This window comes from Mobula birostris, chromosome 25 (genome assembly GCF_030028105.1).
Source record: "Mobula birostris isolate sMobBir1 chromosome 25, sMobBir1.hap1, whole genome shotgun sequence".
NCBI lineage: Eukaryota > Metazoa > Chordata > Chondrichthyes > Myliobatiformes > Myliobatidae > Mobula > Mobula birostris.
In genome coordinates this window covers 15,835,140-15,860,354 of record NC_092394.1, presented here as the reverse complement: position 1 = coordinate 15,860,354, position 25,215 = coordinate 15,835,140, and the positions used below count along the sequence as shown (strand labels likewise).

Genomic DNA, 25,215 nt, shown 5'->3' with positions numbered 1-25,215 from the left:
CCATGTGTTACTCATCGCCAGACCAGATGGCAATAATGCTCTTACCTGAGAGATCTGCTTCTCTGCTCTGCCGATTTTATTCATCCAAAACCCAGTTTTATCCGGTCACAAGGTTACAAGCTCATCAATAGAAACTGTATCAATAGTCTTGAACTGTTCAGTGAAGAATTGAACACATTCCCCATCTGAATTTTGATCGCATCTACAGTAATTCCCACACATTGACCCCACGGCTTACACTGATCTTCACAACTGAAAGGTTCACTTTCTGCCCTCAGCCATCTGTCCAATCAGTTACGCTCCTGCCTTCTCTGCTAAGGAACACCTCAAGGTCAGAACTTCCTGCCAGGAATCTTGGAAGTTCTCCATCTAAGCCAGGCAGTCAGGAGCTGATGCATAGCAGAGTCCTTTGCAACTGTCACTTTCGATCAGCTCGATTAAAGAAGGGGAGAGAGCGTGTCAGGCAGCATTGTGAACATTTCACTCCTGTCTGATCTCAGTTGCCCTGGAGAAATAAAAGGCTACTTTATGAAGAAACACAGGAATAAATGGATGAAACAAATCAAATGTATAAAATTCTCTGCAGATTTATGGCACCAACAGTCCACTTACGCCATAAATTCCTCACAACACCAACATATTTTCCACTCACTAGATTCATTAATATTTTTCAAGGAACAAGCAGCTTTGAAAGGATTTTTATATACTGATTCAACAATGATTTGTGATGGAGAATTCTCTAATTTAACAAGAGTTTCTTCATTATTTTCATTAGTTATCTTAAATGTGGATTCTTATACTGTTAACTGGTATAAATAATCTACAATTCAATTTGTTATCCTCCAAGAGGACCACAACCTTGTTGTAGGGTTTGGAGGCTTGTGTGTCTCAATGACCTGGAAATCTGTGTTGGCTGGAGTCAGGGCCTTGTGCTTTGGTTCTTGGTAGGGTCACCGATGCTGAACAAGTCAAAGAGTAGAGGTCAGACTAAGAGTGGTCCACTGGTTCTCTAGGTTCGAAGGTTCAACTCAGGGCTAACAACCTTGACTGGTAAGAAAACAATTGTTACGGCAACAGCAATGAAGAATCTTTCTACATCTGTGTGTGATAGAATGTGGCTCAGGACCGACAGCCCAATACATTGCTGCCCTAACACCAGCGGTGTAACGGGTAGTAAGTAAATCAACTCATTATAACGTTTTCACTGTGAGTAAGTACAAAATTCTCAAATATCCCTTCAGGACCACAAGCCCATCAAGCACACCATTGTAGAGTCATAGAATAGAAAGAAGTCGGTCAGAAACACAAGAGATTCTGCAGATGTTGGAAGTCAGGAGCAACACACACAAAATGGTGGAGGAACTCAGCACCTACGGAGAGGAATAAAGACAACAGAACGAGGCCATTCAGTCCACATGCTGGTAACTGTTCTTTAACGAAGCCCACATAACCTCACTGCTCTGCCCCTTCCACTCTGTCAGGCAGTTTCTCTCCCTTTGAATATTTATCCAGTTCCTTTCACCTGAACTTGCTACCAACATCCTCTCAGAAGCTACTTTCCAGATTACAACAGTTTGCTCGTTACGGCACTCACTCATTTCCTACCTTCTGCTAAGCAGCCTCACTCACTTTGGAAACAAGTTCCCCAGTCTAATTTATCCAAAAAGCCTTCAACATTTTGTGAAGATGAGACAAAATGAGACACGAGGAGACACAATGAGACAAGATTAGACACGATGAGACACGAGGACACACAATGAGACAGGAGGAGACACTAGGACACTCAATGAGACAGAACAAATCACAAGGAGACACAAGGAGTCAAGACAAAACACGGAGACACAAGAACGCACAATGAAACAAGATGAGACAAGACAAGAGAAGATGAGACACAAGGAAACGCAATGAGGGAAGGTAAGACAAGACGAGACATGAGGAGACAGGATGAGACACGAGGAGACACGATCTGACCTTTTCCTATCCATGTACCCATTTAAGTGCCTTTTAAATGTTATTACACCTGGACAAATGTCAAGATGCAGCCTATGGAATCTCATCTTGAAGCAAACACAAGCATTTTCTATTGTAACCTTGGAACTTTCGCTCAGTGGCCACTTTATTAAATACCCCCTATACCTAATAAAGTGGCTGCTGGGTGTATGTTCCGGTCTGCTGCTGTAGCCCATCCACCTCAAGGTTCGGTGTGTTGTACATTACTGTTATTTGAATTACTGTCATCTTCCTGTTAGCTTGAACCAGTCTGGCCATTCTCCTCTGACCTCTGTCATTAGCAAGGCACTTTTGCCCACAGAACTGCTGCTCACTGGATGTTTCCTTTTGTTTCTCACGCCATTCTCTGTAAACTCTAGAGACTGTTGTGAGTGAAAATCCCAGGAAATTGGCAGTTTCTGAGATACTCGAACCACCCCGTCTGGCACCAACAATCACTCCATGGTCAAAGTCACTTAGATCACATTTCTTCCCCATTCTGATGTTTGGTTTGAACAACAACTGAACCTCTTGACCATGCCTGTGTGCTTTTCTTGCATTGAGTTGCTGCCACATGATTGGATATTTGCATGAACAAGCAGGTGTCCCTAATAAAGTGGCCACTGAGTGTACGTGGCTGTAGTGTCTGTGCTTAGCTATTGTAATTGGAGGGCAAGTGAAGTCGCTATAGTCTTGTCACCGCCAGTCACTGGAAAGGTCTGAGAGGGTGGATTCACTCAGGAGTCAACCTGCTTCTCAGAAACATGGCATTATCCTGAGGAAATTCTTCTCTTGTTCCCAGGCCCTCCACGATGAGAGAGTGGAAATGATTCCTGTTCATCAAATAACAGCACCTCCTGTAAGAGTACCGCCAGTCACAACTGAGGCAATCGTTAACTTAAGCACACTCTGAGGACGTTGGGAGGTTAGATCTGGCAATGGTATTGTCCAGCAGGATCTCCAGAAGTCAAGAATGAGGCTCAGATTTAGATTAGATTAAAGGTTAGCTTTGTTTGTGGAAACATACTGTGAAGATGCACTGTTTGCACCAAATCTGATCAGTGAGGATTGTGCAAGTGTCCCCAGCATAGCCTGCCAGCATGCCCACAACTCACTAGTCCTAACCATACGTCTTTGGAATGGGGGAGGAAACTGGAACACCCAGGGAAAACCCCACGCAGTCACGGGGCGAACGTACGAACCCCTTACAGGCAGCAGTGAGAACTGAACCCCGATCTTCCAGCTAGCTGCTCTAAGCATTGCGCTATCCACTGCACTACTGTGCTGCCCCTTGTGGTTGCAGCCGTTTTATTAGATGTTCGTTACAAAGAAAGGCTGGCAGAGCACAGTGAGCCAGTTACATAACATCAGAGAGCCAACCCTAACTGTAATCAACCCATTCTAACAAAGAATCCCCCCTGGTCTTTCCTTATACTGAAAACTGACTCAAGCTGGACAGATAAGGGAATATCCGTTATCTATTTATACCTCCCCCTCGTACCCTATCCATTAATTATTTATATACACACATTCTTTTTCTCCCTCTCCTTTTTCTCCCTCTGTCCCTCTCACTATACCCCTTGCCCATCCTCTGGGCTTTTCTCCCCCCCCCTTTTCTTTCTTCCTAGGCCTCCTGTCCCCTGATCCTCTCATATCCCTTTTGCCAATCAACTGTCCAGCTCTTGGCTCCATCCATCCCCCTCCTGTCTTCTCTTATCATTTCGGATCTCCCTCTCCCTCTCCCACTTTCAAATCTCTTATTAGCTCTTCTTTCAGTTAGTCCTGACGAAGGGTCTCGGCCGGAAATATTGACTGTACCTCTTCCTATAGATGCTGCCTGGCCTGCTGCGTTCTCCAGCAACTTTTATGTGTGTTGCTAGATAAGGGAATATTCCCTGATAAGAACAGCCAGCGAAACAACAACAGCCTTGATTTACACTGCCATGTCATCTTAGGCCTGCAGACACTGCAGAAGCATGGAACCAGCTATACTACAAATGACTGAAAATCTACCGTGCACCTACAGATAAACGGATGGTTATACAAACATACAAACAAGCATAAGTAAAGTTAGGCCACAACAAAAGTAACAGTTTAGACCAGGGGTTCCCAACGCTTTTTATGCCATGGACACAATACCATTAAGCAAGAGGTTCACAGACCCCAGGTTGGGAACCCTTAGTTTTAGACCCTAATCCAACATAGGCTACTACTCAGTCAGGAATCAGCAAAATACCCTTTTTATTAAGTTCAAAGTAAATTTATTATCAAACTATGGATACGGGCCACTATCAGTGGTGTAATGGCATCAGCGCAGGACTTTGAGGCAGATGGTCCTGAGTTCGAATCCAGCCAGGCCCCAACCTGGGCAGCAGCAGTACCTGCACAGAAGAAAGGCCTGGCAACCTACTTCTGTATCTTGCCACGAAAACCCTATGGACAACTGCACTATCCATAGGTTCCCCATGACGACTTGACAGCACTCAATAACAACAGCAGGTATGCCATATACAATCTTGAGATGAATTTTCCCACGACAACCACAGGAAAGTAGAGAGAAGCAATAGAATCCATACGCAACAAAGCGGAATTCTGTAATTAGTAAGAAATACAAATGGGAACCCACTCTGATTGGCAGGGAAAGGATCAGGCACATGCGCTGGGATCACAGCTGGAAACAACTGGTTAAAATATACAATTGCCCTGCTTTAACCCAGATGCTACCCCATTCAGTGCTGTTACTATTGGGAACAGGACAGGGCAGAACAGAACAGGCTCCTTTCAACGATTTGTTGGGGGATTTCTTAATCAATCAATAATAGAGCAAATGTCAGACACTTGCCTTAAGAAAACCATGATGCTTCTGTCAGGTGAGATTACGGCTGACGGAACCGCCACCCTCGGAATATGGAGCAGGAAGTGAAACCGCTCTGATGCATCCAGACAGCCCGTGGTTAAAGGTGATTCTGTTAAGAGCTGGCTGCAAATCTGTAAGAACAGACCTGCATTTTATTGTGACAAGTCTGTATTCTGCGTGGGGCAGGACTGTTTGTGGTACAGGGTGTTGACAAAAAACAGAATGGGGTAGAAAGCAGAGAATGGTTGGTGCCTGGATCGCGCTACCAGAAGAGGTGGTTAAATCAGATACAATAACCATGCTTAAAACACTAAAGACTCGTATAGCACAAAAACAGGCCGCTCTGCCCAACTCGTCCCACCTAAATGCCCATCTAAGCTAGTCCAATTTGCCTGCATTTGACCCACATCCCTTTAAATCAGGGGTTCCCAACCTGGGGTCCATGGAATGGGAAGCCAGTCATGTACCTAGAGACATTTTAATAGGCCAGGCAAAGGAGGATCTATTCCGAATGTCGATAAATGGGTTGAGTGTAGATGGGCAAGAAGGACAGCATGGAGGTGACTGGCTGAAGGGCCTGTTTTTGTGCTGTATGACAATGCAACTCTATAGCCAGTAATTTCTGATATTTAATTGACAAAATGTGGACATCCCCGGCAAGCAGCTAATGCCCCTTGTGCTGAAAGACCTGCTGGGCCATTAATATATATAAACTACACACAATACTACGTCCGATCTGGAATTCAATTGTAAGCAAGGTGGGAGAGTGGAAACCTGATTGGATGAGAACTAACCAATCAGGAGGGATGGACTAAGGGGGCATAAATACCACCAGACTAGACATGCCCAGGCACCATCCGTGAAGAAGACGGCAGAGCTTGTCATCGAAATGTCGGTTATAATTGATACCTGTACCTGGCTGGAAGCCCGAAAAGAGTTTATTCGTCATATACGCCAGGAAGGCACTAGATCCTTTTTTACACCCAATACTTGTAAAGTTCCTTCAACATCTAATGGAGCACTGGCTTGCTATAATCACACTATTGATTAACAACCAAAAAAGAACAACCACAGGAAAAAGAAAAAGATCAAAATAAACCAAGGCATTTTCCAGGGTGGCTCTCGAAGTCCACTATGGTTCTGACTAGCTTTAAACCCACTCTCTAATTTACTGAATCAGACAAAAATTGGGTATCAAATCAGAAACAATGAAATGAACTATACTTTAACACACCATCTATACATGGATAATTTGAAATTATATGTTCCTTCATCAGTAAAGCTAAAGCAATTAATTCAAATAGCAGAACTATTTTCTAAAGATATAAACATTAACTTTAGATTAAATAAGTGCAAACATTAAACATAAAGAAAGGTGCAACAGAACTACTAGAATACAAAACAGAGCAGCAGGATACAAAACAACCGATGGATGAATATGAAACAGCCGTGATATCAACAAGCAAAGAAAATAGATCATAGTGGGATAAAGGAAAAGATTTTGACAGAATTTACTTCAAGGCTTAAAAAATCCTGCCAAACAGAGCCCAACAGTAAAAATATAACAAAGGCAATAAACACTTTTGCTGTACCTATATTAACATATCCTTTTGGCGTAATATCTTGGTCTGAAACCCATCTGGAAAATTTACAAAGAAAAATAAGAACTAACATGACGAATTTCAGAAAACATAATGTACACTTGAATGCGTTTAGATTAACACTACCTAGGACAGAAGGAGAAAGAGGAATAAAGACATCAAAAATCTACTCAACAGTCAGATAAAACTTCTGAGGATATATTCTCATCAATGAAAACAGGATTCAGTACTCCACTTATGCAATTCTGATAAGAAGTACACACCATTACACTTAAATGAGAGCACAGCCCAGAAAAATGAAGAAATTGTCACTATTGAAGAAAAAGTTAACCAGTGGGAGAACATGACCCTCCATGGCAGACATCCCCATGATCTGAGCAGACTGGATATCAACAAGGAAGCATCGAAAGCCTGGCTCAGAGTTGGAGACCTCTCCCCAAAAACAGAGGGGTTCCTTGTGGCAATACAGGACCAGGAGATTAACACAAAAAATATGAAAAAATCATAGTATAAGACCAACAAATTCAAGATGATAAATGTAGAAAATGCCAAGGAAAACCAGAAACAATCCAGCACATTGGCTGGGCCGCTGGGGCAAGGGTGTCTGATACTGAAAGACCCAAAACACCCGATGACCCCAGGTTACATCACTAATGATGTGTCCCAGCGCATCCTAGGATGCATCGCAGCTTCAGAACCATTCCCTCACAGATCCCAGAACAAGAGGACAACCCTGACCCTGTAGAGGCTGCCCACTCTCTGTGTGACTGCGTGATTTTTCTCTGAGTGCTCTCGTTTCCATCCACGCTCCAAAGACGGGGGTAGGTATATTAATTGGAACCTTAGTGGGTGATAGAATCTGTGGGCAGTTAACGGGAATGCAGGGAGAATATTAAAAAAAAAGGTTAGTTTAGAATTGGTATTAAAGGGTGATGAATTGTAGGTGCAGATCGATGGACTGAAGGGCCTGTTATGACTCTGATAATTTCTTAATCTTAATTTATTTGAGTTTCAGTTTTGTTTGTTAATGCCTGTATGTTTGGGGCATTTAAGAACAGTTAAATTCTCTTATTGAACTGACACTTCAGTCAGGGGTGTTCTAGGGGAGGAGCCTCTGTATCAGAATGCCTGAGACATCACCGGCTGATGCAAACGGGGCAGAGGTCACCAGATCTGACCCCTGAGGTCAGTGCAAGGGAGCATGATGGGAGCAAGGAACCAGGTAGCCAGCATAACCCAGCTTGGTGGGTTGTGAAGTTTGCTTGTTCTTCTTCCAGGTGAACAAATTCATTAAACAGCTTTGCTCACAACATGGTTAGCTATACTTCCCAAGAATAAATAAATAAATAAGAGGCTTTTTTCGTAACATCGGTAAGCTTTCAATGTTAGTTTATTAATAGGCTAGCTTGAGTGTATAATTCTGTTGGCAAACATTGGAGGACTGTAAAGTTTAATTAAATAACCATTTCTTGCTGCCACTGTACTGAATTTTGGCAAGGCCATATCTGTAGCCTCCGTTGATGAGGCTCCACTGTTAGTGGGGACTGATTACTGTGTAAGGGGTTTGCCTTGTGAGGACAGTCTGAATAAGTCATGTCCATGTCCAATATCTACCATTTAATGGTGGCGTGGAAGCATAGCACTATTACAGCTTCAATTCCTGCCTCTGATTGTAAGGAGTTTGTACGTTCTCCCTGGGACTGTGTGGGTTTCCTCCAGGTGCTCTGGTTTCCTCCCACATTCCAAAGACTTTCTTCCCCCTCTTTTTTGCACTACTTGTTCAACTTATCTCACAAAATGCCCACAAAATGCTGGAGCGACTCGGCAGATCGGGCAGCATCTGCGGAAATGGATAAACAGTCGACGTTTCGGGCCGAGATAACTTCTTCAGGACTGAGAAGGAAGGGGGAAGAGACCAGAATAAAAAGGTGGGGGGAGGGGAGGGAGGCCTGCTGGAAGGTGATAGGTGAAGCCAGGTACGTGGGAAAGGTCTAAGGGCTGGAGAAGAAGGAATCTGTTCAGAGAGGGGAGGGAAGGAGGGGGGGACCCACGAGGAAGGTGTTAGGGAGGTGAGAAGAGTTGAAAGGTGGTTACGTTCTCCTGCCATGTGGCAACACTTATGGGCTGCCCAGCACAATCCTTGGACTGTGTTGGTTATTGATGTAAAACAGAACATTTCACTGTATGTTACGATGTACATATGACAAGTAAAGCTAATCACTGCGAGTCCAGTAGCTTACCCACCACATTACTGCTGTCGCCCAGGTGTGGATGTGGCCCAAGTGTGGAGTGAGAGACACTGAAGCAGGTCAATAGTTCACAGACTTTAATGCGAACAGTGTTAAAGGGAAAAGAAAACAATGAACGCTAGGCCAAACAGGGCCATTAGCTAAAACTCTCAAGTGGAAAACAAAGCCTACACCGCGGCTGAAAAGAACAACGAAGAATAAAACGAATACCGCTAGTCTTCAGAGTCAGTTGGCTCGACAGCCCAATTTCTCAGGCAAGGCAGAATGCAAGCAGGCAGCGAAGCGTTGCTGTGTCGAAGTTTCAACAAATACTACAACGGAATGAATGAAGTTAAATACTATCACGAGGAAATAATGATTAGCTGACAAATGCATATTCACGAGCGCAATTGTCGTATCTGCTGCGCTGCCGAATCCGTGGTTGTGACAACACTACCTGCCATTGCTGCACAGTTGATCTTAATCCTCGGGCAGGGGCAAGGGAATATGCTCGACGAGATCAATAAGAACTGAAGTAACCTGAGGGGACATTTCCATCTCTGCGATCTTCAGCTCACACCTACTAAGGCTGACTTTAATTCAACGTTCATCCTTTGCGTTAGAAGGTGAGAGTACACTGATTGTCCTGCCCTTCTTCCTGCTACCATAACCAAAGTCTTTTGCCCCAAGTTATCTCACTTGCTTTGGGACCTTTGGCGGGGGAGGTGAATGACTCTGTGAGGTCACTGTCTATGTTTTGTGTGTGGCCTGGTAGAAACTTTCCCCTCTTTCTCAGCCCTGAAGAAGTAAATGTTCAAACTCGGGCAGGGGCCGTAGAGCTGCTTCTTCACTGCTCCAGAAACCTGGATGCTTTCTGAGTGGGATTTGTACTGTGTGGGTTCTCTCTGGGTGCTCCAGCTTCCTCCCACGCCGTGGTTTGATCGGTTAATCGGATGCCGTAAATTTCCTGGTAGGTGATCAGTACTATCCGGTGGGGGGTGGGGGGAAGATGTCAATTGAAATGTGGTGAGGTTAAAAGAGATTGCGGTAGGATTATGTAAAAATGGGTGCTTGACGGGCAGTGTGGAGTTGGTGGCCAAAATGGAGGCAGCCTGTCCTGGGGGGGTGTGTGTGTGTGTGTGTGTGTGTGTGTGTGTGTGTGTGTGTGTGTGTGTGTGTGTGTGTGTGTGTGTGTGTGTGTGTGTGTGTGTGTGTATGTATAAGTAAAAGGGCTTGTTTTGCTGGTGTTATTTAGTTTTGTTGTCGTTGTTTGTGTTGGTCTGCTGAACATAGTGAACATACTATGTTGGTGCCAAGATGCGTGGCAACCCCTGCTGGCTGCCCCCGGCATATCCTTTGGCTGTGTTGGTTATAGGGCAATAGATGCCTTTGACTGCATCTTTCGATGTACCTGTGATAAATAAATACATCAGAATATGAGTCTGGGCCAAAGGACCTGCTTTCATGCTGTATTTCTACATCTCAGTCATTTCTTGAATCTGTCCCATTCCCAATCCAAACCTCGGAAAATCCAGAGTTCTAATTTGGGTGGTGGGGTGGCGCTACGTCTCTACCAAAGGAGGTGTAAGGCGCTCCTTCCCCCCGCTAGCCTGCAGGTCACCCTTGGGCAAGGTGTAGCACATGCTTAGCCCCACTCCAGATCAGCGTCACGTGAAGCCATGGCAGTAGATGGTGGATAGTCATACAAGCAGCTGGTGCATATCACAAGTCCTGGTTATGGAACCACTGATGCCAGGCAGATAGTCTGTGAAGATTATTGATACTGGCTGGGATCACCCTTCTTATAAAGATACTGCCCAGAAGAAGGCAATGGCAAACCACTTCTGTAGAAAGATTTGCCAAGTACAATCATGGTTATGGTCATGATTGCCCACAACACACAACATGGCACATGACGAACGACATCTCTCGAGGGGACATAACCTCAAAGTTCAGTGGAGTAGATTTAGGATGGAGATGAGGAGGGACTGTCCCTCCCAGAGGGTGGTGAATCTGTGGAATTCTCTGCCCAATGAAGCAGTGGAGGCTACTGCAGTAAGTATATTTAAGACAAGGTTGGATAGATTATTGCATAGTAGGGGAATTGACGGTTATGGGGAAAAGGCAGGTAGGTGGAGATGAGTCCATGGCCAGATCAGTCACGATTTTATTGAATAGCGGAGCAGGCTCGACAGGCCAAATGGCCGACTCCTGCTCCGATTTCTTATGTTTCTTATGTTTTTATGTTGTCACTCATGAGACTTGGGTCCAAAACACTAGGTTGTGATTTTAGAGGTAATGTTTTTTTCATGAGATAGAAATGTTATCCAAACCTCAGATGGTGTTTCACCCTACAATAAATGATCCCATCCCTGTTTTGGGGAGTCTTCTGCGCACTCGTTGGCTGCTGCATTGTAAGAATCTGCCCACTTCAGAAATAGTTCACTGTGAGAAGCTATGGGACATGCAGAGGGTGTGAGAGCAACTGCACAATTATACATTCCTTCTCTTCAACTTGAGACTCTTCATGTTGAGAAAGTGATTCCCTGTGAAATCCGAAGTGGAAGGAAGATGAAACAAATAAATGTATTTGTGTGCAAGTGATGAAGGAATCCTTCATCAGCTTATCAATAACAACTAAAAACAAATCTTCATTCATCTACAAAGACAAAGGACTTAAGTGACAAATAATCCATAAGTGTAGAAAATAAAGTCGCGATTAATTAACGAATCAATATTTTTGAAATGTTTTGGTTTCATTTATTTAGCTGGTTTTGGATCTCACTTTCTGTCTTGGAGACAGGGACCTTCTGGCCTCATTTGATGAAAAAAAACTCACCCCAGATTCTTGCTCCTGGCAGCACAGTAGCGCAGCCAGTGGAGCCAATATCTTGCCGTGCCAGACGCCCACGGTCTCAAGCACTGTCTGCATTGTGTTTGCACATTCTCCCTGTTGTGCTTCCTCTGGGTGCTCAGGTTTCCTCACTCTTCTCAAACATTCAACTAGATGAATGTTATAAAAATCCATCTGGTTCTTTTTAAAAAATATTTATTTATTTACTTATCTATCTACAAACCCCATTTCCAGAAAAGTTGGGATATTTTCCAAAACGCAATAAAAACAAAAATCTGTGATATGTTAATTCACGTGAACCTTTATCTAACTGACAAAAGTACAAATAAAAGATTTTCAATAGATTTACTGACTAACTTAATTGTATTTTGTAAACATACACAAATTTAGAATTTGATGGCTGCAACACACTCAACAAAAGTTGGGATAGAGGCATGTTTACCATTGTGTTACATCACCTTTCCTTTTAATAACACTTTTTAATCGTTTTGAAACTGAGGATACTAATTGTAGTAGATTTGCAATTGGAAATTTTGTCCATTCTTGCTTGATACAAGACTTCAGCTGCTCAACAGTCCGTGGTCTCCGTTGTCTGATTCTCCCCTTAATGTTGCGCCATACATTTTCAATAGGAGATAGATCTGGACTGGCAGCAGGCCAGTCAAGCACACGCACGCTGTGTCTACAAAGCCACGCTGTTGTAGCCCGTGCAGAATGTGGTCTGGCATTGTCCTGCTGAAATAAGCATGGGCGTCCTGGGAAGAGACGTTGCCTTGATGGCAACATATGTCTCTCTAAAATCCTAATATACACCTCAGAGTCAATGGTACCTTCACATACATGCAACTCACCCATGCCGTGGGCACTGATGCACCCCCATACCATCACAGATGCTGGCTTTTGCACCTTTTGCTGATAACAATCTGGATGGTCGTTTTCATCTTTGGCACGGAGAACTCGACGCCCGTTTTTACCGAAAACTATCTGAAATGTGGACTCATCTGACCACAGCACACGGTTCCACAGTCTTTCGGTCCACCTGAGATGAGCTCGGGCCCAGAGAACTTGCCAGCGTTTCTGCATAGAGTTGATGTATGGCTTCCTCCTTGCGTAATACAGTTTCAAGTTGCATTTTTGGATGCAGCGACGGACTGTGTTGAGTGACAATGGTTTTCCGAAGTACTCCCGAGCCCAGGTGGCTATAATTGTCACAGTAGCATGATGGTTCCTTAGGCAGTGCCGCCTGAGGGCTCGAAGATCACGCGCATTCAACAGTGGTTTCCGACCTTGCCCTTTACGCACTGAGATGTCTCTGAATTCTCTGAATCTTTTCACAATATTATGTACTGTAGATGTTGAAAGACCTAAATTCTCTGCAATCTTGCGCTAAGAAATGTTCCTTTTGAACTGACTAACAATTCTCTCACGAATTTTGGCACAAAGGGTTGAGCCACGACCCATCCTTGCTTGCAAAGACTGAGCCTTTGATGGACGCTACTTTTATACCCAGTCATGATACCTCACCTGCTACCAATTAGCCTGCTTAATGTGGAGTCTTCCAAACCGGTGTTACTTGAATATTCTGTGCACTTTTCAATCTTATTTTAACTCTGTCCCAACTTTTGTTGAGTGTGTTGCAGCCATCAAATTCTAAATTTGTGTATATTTACAAAATACAATTAAATTGGTCAGTAAAACTATTGAAAATCTTTTCTTTGCACTTTTGTCAGTTAGATAAAGGTTCACGTGAATTAACATATCACAGATTTTTGTTTTTATTGCATTTTGGAAAATATCTCAACTTTTCTGGAAATGGAGTTTATATATATCCATTTATTTATTTGTTTATTTTCTCTCAGCTCAAGCTGGTAAAACCTGAGGTACAAGGATAGCCAAGCACACTCATTTCTCAGTTGCTAGGAACTCTTGGACTACTCCAGTGGTGTTTAGTATCGTGGCTTTCTGGAGATTAACGTAGATATTGCTGTGTAGGCGTAATTGTTTAATGCTACATTGTGGTGACCAGGGGATGATACCAGTTGCGGATATTACTATTGGGACAATGCATACCCTGTTCATGTTCCAATGTCTTTCAATTTCCTGTTTTGATTCAGCACATTTCTGGTGTTTTAAACTTATTGATTTCTGTAAGTTAATGTGGGTGTTTGGAATGGCTATATCTATTAAGTAAGATGTTCTTGCTTGCTTATCCTGTATTATTATATCCGGACAGTTATTATGAATTGTCCTCTGTAATAATGGATTGGTCGTAATGTGGTATTCTGACTCTAAAACTGGATCAAGCTTGTACTTACGGTAAGGTATAATTTCTATTATGAGTTTGTTTTTTAAAGCAAGATTTTGGTGAATGATGTTTGCCACTTGATTGTGCCTGTGTAAGTAATCAGATCCTATTAAACTGCTACAGGATCTCGGACCTGACGTGTTAACTCTTTATCTGCAGATGCTGCCTGACCTCTTGAGTGTTTTCAACATTTACTTTTCTTTTTCTAAATATTCTTGGTTTTATAATGTTTTTAGTCTTCTGCAGAAGAGAATCCCGAGGATCACTCTGCCGAATATTTTTAGTGTCTGTTTCAGTCATTTTCATTTATTGAAATGCTTTCATGGAAATTACATTGGCTGCTGAAAGGACTCACCAGCCATGTTATCAATTAGAAACATAACATGATCATTACAAATTCCTTAGCTGATATTACAGTGGAAGCATTAAGCTGCTTTAAATGACAGTTAAATAGCATGGAATTGAATTAGTTCCTGTGTTATGCAAAGTACTGTTATCATCTTTTTAAATCAAGTTACATGGATTAATGACGACTGATTGCTATGGCTCAGGTGAGGGAGGGAGGGGGCAGGGATTGCGGCTGGGACAGGTTTCAACTCTGTACCATTGACCAGTGAAGGAAGCAAATTGACCTCAAATCAATCTGACAAGATCTATTAGTGTGCACAGAGTTGAATTAAAGAAGAGAATCGTGGGAACTATTATGGGACAGTGCTGTGTGTATCTGGAGCTGCTAGGGAAGGTATTACTTGGAGGCTGCAAATCATAATCACAGGATATTCTGCAAATGCAGGAAATTTGGAGCAACATGCACAAAACGGTGTAGGAACTCAGCTGGCCAGGCAGCATCTGTGGAAATGAATAAATAGTCAACATTTTGGGCAGAGACCCTTCATCAGGACTGGAAAGGAAGAGGGAAGGAGCCAGAATAAGAAGGTGGGAGGAGAGGAAGGAGTACAAGCTGGCAGGTGATAAGTGAAGCCAGGTGAGAGGGAAGGTGTGTGGGTGGGGAAGGGAAGGGGAACGAGGTGAGAATCTGGGAGGTGATAACATCTGGTTATGTTTTATGGCATTGCCTGTACAGCAGGGGTTCCCAAGCATTTTTTTTTAATGCCATGGCCCTAGGGGGTCTGGGAATCCCTAACGTACAGTGTCGCTCAGTTGAGAATCAGCTGCTGTGAATGAAGTCGATCAAAACACTGCAGCAACCAGAACTCTGGAATAAAAGTGAGCGAAGTACAATCATAGGACATCCAGCAGATCAGGTAGACTACCCTAGTAGCTGCAGGTACACCCCAGGCTCTGTCCTGTAGCAGTTCCACGACTCTATTCTTTAATTCTGCACTGCCTACTTTAATAAACAGTATTTTGTGGGAATGACTTGAGAGCAATTTGCTCCAATAATTTTCTATCACTGATGTGGAGAGAGAAACATAGCTAGCGTTTCAGCCCAGTGACCCTTTATAAAACTGGAGAGTGAGAAAACATGCAGGAGAATGGCTATAATCTGTTCTCACATGCATTGTTTTGCCAGCTTTTGTATCTATGGGGAACGATAAAGTTCTGCTGCCGGGTGACCACATTGACCTTGCAGGTCGTTACCGAGTATTAGGTAACAGCAATGGTGCCTTTGTTCTGAGCCATTCTCTTACTCCATCGACCTTTGAGCCATCGTGACTAACTGCTGATACTCCAGTTTGCACAAACATGCAACAAGTACCAGTCGAGATGAAGGATCTCAACTCAAAACATCAACTGTTCATCGGCTCCATAGGTGCATCTGGACCTGCTGAATCCCTCCATTGCTTCGTGTGTTACAACACCACACTGCCGCATAACTTGCGATGTAGATGCTGACTTGCCATTGGCCACAAACTTGATCTGAGCCACCACATTTTACCCATCCTCACTGTACCCAATCCGTTTTCATTTGCCTACCTCTCCCCAGTAGCTTCTATTATCAGCTTCCTTACTTACTGGATTCCACCACTTGTAGACATAGAACATAGAAATCTACAGCACATTACAGGCCCTTCGGCCCACAATGTTATGCTGACCATGTAACCTACTCTAGAGACTGCCTAGAATTTCCCTAGTGCATAGCCCTCTATTTTTCTAAGCTCCATGTACCTATCTAAGAGGCTCTTAAAAGACCCTATTGTATCCACTTCAACCACTGCCACCAGCAGTGCATTCCACGCACCCGCCACTCCGTGTGAAAAACTTACCCCTGACATCCCCTCAGTACCTATTTCCAAGCACCTTAAAACTATGCTCCCTTGTGTTAGCCATTTCAGCCTTGGAAAAAAAGCCTCTGGCTTTCCACACGATCAATGCCTCTCATCATCTTATACACCTCTATCAGGTCACCTCTCATCCTCCGTCGCTCCAAGGAGAAAAGGCCAAGTACACTCAACCTATTCTCATAAGGTACTCCCTCCAATCCAGGCAACATCCTTGTAAATCTCCTTTGCATTCTCTCTATAGTATCCACATCCTTCCTGTAGTGAGGTGACTAGAACTGAGCACAGTACTCCAAGTGGGGTCTGACTAAGGTCCTATATAGCTGTAACATTACCTCACGGCTCTTGAACTCAATCCCATGGTTGATGAAGGCCAAAACACCATACGCCTTCTTAACAACACTGTCAACCTGCGCAGCAGCTTTGAGTGTCCTATCGACACGGACCCCAAGATCTCTACACTGCCAGGAGTCTTACCATTTATATTATATTCTGTCTTCAAATTGGACCTACCAAAATGAACCACTTCACAATTATCTGGGTTGAACTCCATCTGCCACTTCTCAGCCCAGTTCTGCATCCTATCACTGTCCCGCTGTAATCTCTGATAACCCTCCAGACGATCCACAACACCAACCTTTGTGTCATCAGCAAACTTACTAACCCACCCTTCTACTTCTTCATCAAGACTTTGTGTTCATATTTCTAGCTCTCTCCGCCTTCACCATTCTCTCAATCCATTTGGTTCTACCTGCCTTTGCTTTTCTCTTTGTCCACCTCCACCAATCATCCACCTGCCTTGCTTTTCTCTTTGTCCACCTCCACCAATCATGCACCTGCCTTGCCCTTCTCTTTATCACTTCCACCAATCAGCTACCTGCCCTTGTCTAGCAACTCCACGCATACACCTCTCCTACCTGGTTTCATCTGTCCTTCATCCTTCAGTCCTCCCCAGTCCAGTGATCATCGACTGTCTCCTATCTCACCACTTGCCTTCTCCTCTTTATGTTTAGTTTACTTACTTATTATAATTATCACCTTCTTTTGCACACTACTTGTTTGTCAGTCTTTGTGGGCAGTTTTTCATTGATTCTATTGTATTTCTTTGTTCTACTGTGAATGCCCGCAAGAAAATAATTCTCAGAGTAGTATATGGTGGCATATGGTATATGTACTTTGATAATGGTGTTAAAATGGTTCTTGGGACATATCTAGTGTAGTGGGTGGTGCTTGTCGCTCTCACATTCAGCTTCCACCGCTGGCTAACAGTCTCGCGAAAAGGCGAGCTGAGTGTGTAAGCTTCTCCCTGCCAGTACACAGCCTCTCCAACAGCAAGCCTCATGTAGTGCCTCCTCACTGGTGACACACGGGAACTGAACTCCTTTCAGACTCAGGCTGAACTACAGAGGATGGGGAGGAGGTCTGGCCCCTGCACACGTAGCACACAGGCCCACCAGTGTGGGAACACGCCCTGGTGCTCATGAACCAGATCCCCAGCTATGGGTAAATAGCCCCACTGTCTTGCGGGCATCCTCGGGAGAGATGAAGGCTACGGGAGTAAACTCAGACAACAAATCCGGAGTGGAGCCTCTACAGCTGGATGTCATTGAATATCCTTCTGGCAGCTCTTGCAGCCAAGCTGGTGCCAAACGTATTGCTTCATAAAAGTTGCTGGTGAATGCAGCAGGCCAGGCAGCACCTATAGGAAGATGCTGCAGCTACAGCCTTGCCCATCCCCTGGACTTCCCCCTCCCTCTTTCTTTCTCCCTAGGCCTCCCGTCCCATGATCCTCTCATATCCCTTTTGCCAATCAACTGTCCAGCTCTTGGCTCCATCCCTCCCCCTCCTGTCATCTCCTATCATTTTGGATCTCCCCCCCCCCCACTTTCAAATCTCTTACTATCTGCTCTTTCAGTTAGTCCTGACGAAGGGTCTTGGCCCGAAATATTGACTGTCCCTCTTGCTAGAGATGCTGCCTGGCCTGCTGCATTCACCATCAGCTTTTATGTGTGTTGCTTGAATTTCCAGCATCTGCAGATTTCCTCGTGTTTGCGTATTGCTTCATAAGCTTTCCTTTGGACTACACTGGTGAGGCCGAGAGGGGGGTCTTGACAACTGGGCATCTCAGCATCTCCATATCTCCATATCTTCCGCCCAGGCTTATGATGATGATCATGAACACACATTGTCCTTCAAGAAAGACAGACACCAACCACTGCTTTAATAATATTTACTTTGAATTTTGACTCTCCTCCCTCTCCATTCTCAGTCCTGGTGCATGATCTCAACCCAAAATGGTGACACCTCCTTTCCTCCTGCTCATCCCTGAGTTCCTCCAGCAGTTCATTTGCCGCTCCAGGTTCTAGTTTCCTTGTGTTGCCACAAAGGCTAGTTCAGTATCAGTGCGAATTGTGTCCTCCAGTGGGTTAGGCCTGATCCCCCGTCTTCCAGTGATGTAGCATTTACTCATGCAAGGGAGTCACACAGATAGTGGTAGAGTGTTCAAACTGTGGTCATGAATCTTCAAAGTTCAAAGGCTCAGAGTATATTTATTATGCATACCATATATGTACAACCTTGAGATTTGTCTCTTTACTGGCAGCCACAAAACAAAGAAAGCCAATAGAAGCATTAATGAGAAAGAAGACCGTCAAACACCCAAAAAAAAACAAATTGTGCAAGCAATAAAAATAAGCAAATAACATTCAGAACGGAAGTTCACGGAACTGAGTCCACAGCCTTGAAGCCGGTTATCACTGCAGCCGATGGAGGAGCCTGTTCGTTGCAGACCACAGCCTCAGTTCCATGCAGAGACGAGTAAACCTCGCTGAGCAGCGGGCTGAATCGGCACCATCCCTCGCCTCCGTCCCCAGCAACCTGACCTTTTCAGTCTGGACTGCAGCTTCAGTCATCCGAACCTCGGGTAACAATTTTAACGGTGCTAAGTGTGTGAGGGTGTTTATTGGTAAATGGATCACGGGTATTTGTCCTGATAATGGAGGTTATCAATGGGTGAGAGGTGGGTGCGAGCATCGGCTCAGGTTAGAAGTGCGGCTACTGACAGAGGTCATTGATGTGAGGTCTTCAAACATTTACAGGACCTTGGGGAACGAACTGATATTGACTGTCCACAGATAATATGGAAAGTAAACTCCTCACAGTGTCTATCTATCTGTTAGAAAGGGAAGTGGCAGTGGAGCACCTGGTTCCTTGATGATGGGGCATTTCATTTTGCATCTTTGTCCGCTAATCCCCACAGTGCAGCATCTGAAATTTGCACAACCTCCCTCTCCAACATCACACCGCCTTGGTCTTTTTTACATAAGCTCCATAATGACTCCCATCCCCGTCGCACCTCTATCAGATCACCTCTCATCCTCTGTCGCTACAAGGAGAAAAGGCCAAGCACACTCAACCTATTCTCATAAGGTACTCCCTCCAATCCAGGCAACATCCTTGTAACCAATCAACAGAGTAATCATGGAGACACAAAAGACTGCTGGTGTTGGAATCTGGAGCAGCAACAGAGAAACTCAGCAGGTCAGTCAGGATCTGTGGAGGGAAATGAACAGTGGACGTTTTGGTTCAAGACCCTTCATTTGGAAATAGCTTAGTTACTACAAGGAGCCTGCAACGATTGTGGAAGTGACCCAGTTTAAGCACATTGCAACCAGCACACTAATTCTAGAGGACTATCTACATTAATGGTCATGACACTAAAGTGAATATATGATCAAAAACTCGGCAAGTCGTGCTCTCTCTTTATCTCTTTGGTGGGTGAGAGATTGTTGCCAATTCTCGGGTCACAGGACTCGGAAAAACAATAGCGTGACAGACTTTTAACACCGTACGATCAGCGAGTTGCTTTGTTTTGTCTCCCCTCTCACTATGAAAGGGGACACCTCTTTTTTCCCTTTATTAGGGAGAGAGAGAACCTGTGGTCTGTCAAAATGTCAGGTGAATGATTAGTCTTTTGTTGTACTGCAGATCATGGTCTTTTTTGGAGGCTCTGTTTTTGCATGCTTGGTGGGCGAAGGATGCTGATGCTTTTTGGCAGAAGTGGGTGGGGGAGGGCCATTGCTTTGCTACTGCTGGTGCGTGGGAGGCGGGTTTTGAGGTTCTAATGTTTTAACCATCACACATTCTTTGGGGCACTCTTCTGTTTTCATAGATGTCTGTGAAGAAAAAGAGTTTCAGGATGTATATTGTATAGATTTCTCAGATATGAAATGGAACTATTGATCTATTGAAAAGGAAAAATAAAAATTCTAGAAATGTGCAATAAAAACAGAAAGTGCTGGAAACACTCAGCAGGTTGGGTATTATCTGTAAAAAGAGAAATAGAGTTAATATTAGTTCTGATGAAGGGTTTCGGTCTGAGATGTCAACTGTTTAGTCTTTTCCATAGATGCTGCCTGGCCTGCTGAGTTCTTCCAGCATTCTGTGTGTGTCGATTGGATTTCTAGCATCTGCAGATTTTCTCGTTAACATGATCAGGAGAGTTTTAAATCAGCTTTAGAACATTTTTAATGTTTGTTTAAGCTTATAAACTGGGACCCAGAGGAGCACCTGAATTGGACTCCCTGTCTTACTTATGACAGGACACAGTGGGAAGGATAAATTCATGACAGCAAGGAAAAGTAAAGGCGTGCTTCGTTAGAAAATAAACACAAAGGACCAAGCGTAAAATAAACTGTCAGGCACTTTATTTTCATCTCAAAGCTGACAATGGAAAGGCTTAATTATATTCATTAAAGAAATTACATCCCAGCTTCAGGTATGAAGCCTAATTTCTCAAGTCAACAATTATTGCAAGGCTGACACTCGCTTTCCTGCCCAGAACTCAGTCTTTCACCAGCTGTGATTCATGGCAAGGTGCCCATCTGCTGTTAGCAGACCCCCCCCCCCAAGCACCCGGCAAACCTGAGGTGTTCCCCCTCCCCTCCCACCCCTTTCCCTCTTCAGAGGCCGATCACCTGAAACCCCAGAGCACTTTGACCTGAAAAGAATAAAAATCTCTCATTGTCGGCAGTGAATGCTGGAACGGTTTGGTTTCCAATGCTATGAAACATTGGAGAAGAGTTAATATTTGGAACCTGGAGCCCGAAGGAGCCATAAGAATGGATAATTAATATGGGGCACATGAACACAAGGGATTCTGATAATGTTGAAAATTTTGAGCCACTCACACACTCTCAAAATGTTGGAGGAACTCAGCCACTATGAAAGGGAGTAAACAGTCGATGTTTCGAGAGATCTCAACCCAAAACTTCAGCTGGTTATTCCCCTCCATAGATACTGCCTAACATGGAATCAGCCAGGACTGAGGTGAAAGATCTCTTCTTGCTGCTCCTGTACATATAAGGAGAATCCAGTCTAATGATATCCACTATTACTTTGTTATTTCCTATTAACAGGCAGCAGCATCGTGTGAATCATGAGGTTGTGGGATAGACCCCTAAGCAAGTAACGTTGGCTGGCCATCACAGTACTTGGGGAATGTTGAACTCTAAGAAGAGTTGTTAAACTGAGACACAGTTACATAGACTACTGTAGATAAATGCACCTTCTCTTGGTATCCAATGGATATAAAATTGCTGGTAGGGAGTGTATGTTCCATCTGTCATCAAGGACTGTCACCGTCCAGGCCATGCGCTCTTCTCACTGTTGCCATGTTTTACCCTGGATCCCATGCAGCACAATAAATGTGCGGCAGGAATTCTGATTTAGGTGCTGAATTATAACAAGGGTTCCTCTGAGTCCCAGGTGATAAGCTTAAACAAACAACATTATAAATGTTCTAAAGCTGATTTAAAACTCTATTTTAAAACTATATTTACTCTATTTCTCTTTCTGCAATTATACCTAACCTGCTGAGTGTTGAATCAGCGTGGATAACTTCACTCACCTAGCCATAGACACAGCCTCAAGATTCGGGGGAGTAGATTTAGGATGGAGATGACAAGGAACTGCTTTTCCCAGAGGCTGGTGAATATGTACAGTGGAGGCTACCTTAGTAAGTATATTTAAAACAAAGTTGGATAGATTTTTGCATAGTAGGGGAATTAAGGGTTATGGGGAAAAGGCAGGTAGGTGGAGTTGAGTCCATTTTCAGATCAGCCATGATCTTATTGAATGGCACAGCAGGCTCGACGGCCCAGATGGCCGACTCCTGCTCCTATTTCTTAGGTTCTTATTCTATTCATCTCAACACTGAACTGATTCCACAACCTGTGGACTCACTTTCAAAGATTCTGCAACTGATGTCCCCAGTATGTATTAATTAATTAATCAATCAAGCACTTATTAGCTAATTAATGCTTTTCTATTTGAACAGCTTGTCTTCTTTTCAGCAATGGTTGTTTGTCAGTCTTTGTGGTTTTTCATTGATTCCATTGTATTTCTTTGTTCTACTGTGAATGCCTGCATGAAATGGACCTCAAGGTAGAATATGGTGACATACAGTATATGTATTTTGATAATAAGTTTACTTGGAACGACGTTGGACTTTGATTTGCAGTAAGTGCTCTCCGATGCATCACCGGCACCAGCTTGCTCACCATCAAGGACGTATATACAGAAAGGTGCCGGGAAAGGGCCAATAACATCATGAAGGATCCCACCCACCCTGCTCATAGGCTGTTTGTTCACTCCCATCTGAGAGAGGCCACATAGTATCCATGCCCCGACCACCAGACTTAAAAACAGCTACTTTCGTCAAGCAGTAATGCTAATCAACACCTCCACCCACTAACCCACCCCACCACACCACCCACTGCCACTACTTTATCATTTCCTGTCCACCTGTGCCTAGTGTCACCTTATGGACATTATAATCTATGTACATAATTTATCTCGTAATCAAATTTATTGTGTGTTTTAATTATTGTGTTCTTTATCATGTTTTTTCTTTGTGCAGTATCAGATCTGAAGTAGTAATGATTTTGTTCTCTTTTTACACTTGTGTACTGGAAATGACATTAAACAATCTTGAATCTTGAATCAACATCGCACCCTGATATTTCTTGAACTTTTTAATTACAGAGACAGGAGAAAATTAACAGCCAGAATGCAAAACCCATTGAAGGAAAGACTTGCATTTCTATAGCACCTTTCCCATCCCTTTCAGTGTATCTCAAAGTGTTGTTAATATTGTGATAAAAATAGTCGGTGAGTTGAGGTAGCTCACAAAGCAATTAGCTTATTTGTGGACTGAAGGGCCTGTATTGTGCTGTACTGTTCTAGGTTCTGTGTTCAATTGTTACTTTTGTGTGGTGGTGCTCAAAATTGTGAATGATTCCTGAAGAGTGAATGGGAAGAAACCATTTGCGGAGAACGCACATTTAAGATCATTAGCAGGTGAGAAGTGAAAACAGAAAATACTGGAAAACACCCAGGAGGTCAGGCAGCATCTGCAGAAAGAGAAACAGTTAGTGTTGCAGGTTCTGGGTAAGAAGAAGGGTGTTTTTTTTGTTTGATTTTGCATAGAGTTGTTTAGATCAAAATAGCAGGAAGGAGAATATAGGTATATTTAAAAAATAGCAAAAACAATTACAAGTCATGAGGTATAGGATCATGTAATTGTTGGAAACACATAATTCACAACCTCCGACAGTGAGTTGGGGTTCACTTTAAGAGGCTGGTCTGACATGATGACATAATTACGTGAAGTTCGGTTACCACATTTTGTGTTCAGCTTTTGATATACAATAAATGAGTTGTTACAGTTTTTCTCAAACATGAAACACCTCATATCATTTTATTTGTGAATCCTTACAGTGGGATTAACTGGATGATTCTATCAAAAAACTTGAGGCCAAACAGCCTCCCTCAGCTTTGCTTCACTCCCAGAACAGGTGGACAGAAATTCCCCGCTTTCTGCATTTGGAACTGTGCGCTGCAGTGTCCTCCTTGTCAATCCCCTGACCTATGGAAGTCCCCCCAAACTCCTGCAATGCCTTTGCCCATGGACTTGACATGAACGTAAACTCAGTGCACATCAGGTGTTGGTCTGTTATTTTTATTTTTATTCTTTTTTTAAAATTGGGTTTGTTTGGGTTTCTTGCTTTGTGGCTACCTGTAAGCAAACAAATCTCAAGGTTGTATAATTTATACATTCGTTGATAATAAATGTACTTCGAGTTGAGCTGAAGTGCAATCTAAATGACTTTGGTCATGGGATGATCGTTGGTGCCGGATGGGGTGGTTTGAGTATCTCAGAAACTGCTGATTTTCTGGCATTTTCAAGCACAATAGTCTGTAGAGTTTAAAAGAATGGTGTGAAAAACAAATAGTGGCAGTTCTGAGGGCAAAAATGCCTTGTTAATGAGAGATCAGAAAAGAATGGCCAGAATGGTTCAAGTCAACAAGAAGGCAACAATAACTCAAATAACCACACGTTACAATGGTGGTGTGCAGAAGAGCACCTGTGAACACACAAGTGGATGGGCTACAGCGGCAGAAGACCACAGACATATATTCAGCGACCACTTCATTGGGTGCAAGAAGTACCTAAGAATGTGGCCTCTGCGTAGTCCATGGACTCTGAGCTATCCAAAGAAAACAAAATGAACTATAAAAAGACAAGGTCTTTTGCCTCCTTTCCTACCTGCTGGGGGCCTCCAGGTCAGCCCTGCTAATGATACGGTGTTGGTAGGGAGTGTACAGCCAGTTGAAAGCTGTGAGTGTCCTTTCTTCCATTTTGAATTTTCCTTCTTTCACATACCTAAAAAAAAAGCAAAGGCTTTCACTTTCCATTCGAAATATTAACGGGGTTAATGATTTTAAACAGTTTATTCACTCCAATAGCTGTAATGGAGTTGTTGCTGCTCTGTGAAGCATACGGGACCTGAGGGCTTCTGCTTGAGAAACACAATCCACATGACTGATGATAATTGTTAGCAGACAATCTAATTTTGTTGATCAACACACATCAAAGTTGCTGGTGAACACAGCAGGCCAGACAGCATCTCGGCCTGAAAATCGACTGTACCTCTTCCTAGAGATGCTGTCTGGCCTGCTGTGTTCACCAGCAACTTTGATGTGTGTTGCTTGATTTTCCAGCATCTGCAGAATTCCTGTTGTTTGCGTAATTTTGTTGATGTTGTTTGAGAATAGAACTATTGGTCTGAACACCAG

General features: G+C 43.5%; 1 protein-coding gene across 1 annotated transcript in view; it reads right to left on the bottom strand.

Annotated features, from left to right (window-relative positions):
• LOC140187816 (rap1 GTPase-activating protein 2-like) overlaps positions 1-24,703 on the bottom strand; it is a 448,669-nt gene extending 423,966 nt beyond the window's left edge. The window contains exon 1 of the mRNA XM_072243593.1: positions 24,686-24,703. The gene's annotated coding sequence lies outside the window, so the exon portion shown is untranslated. The remainder of the gene's footprint in view (positions 1-24,685) is intronic.
• Between the last annotated feature and the right edge of the window lie 512 nt (positions 24,704-25,215).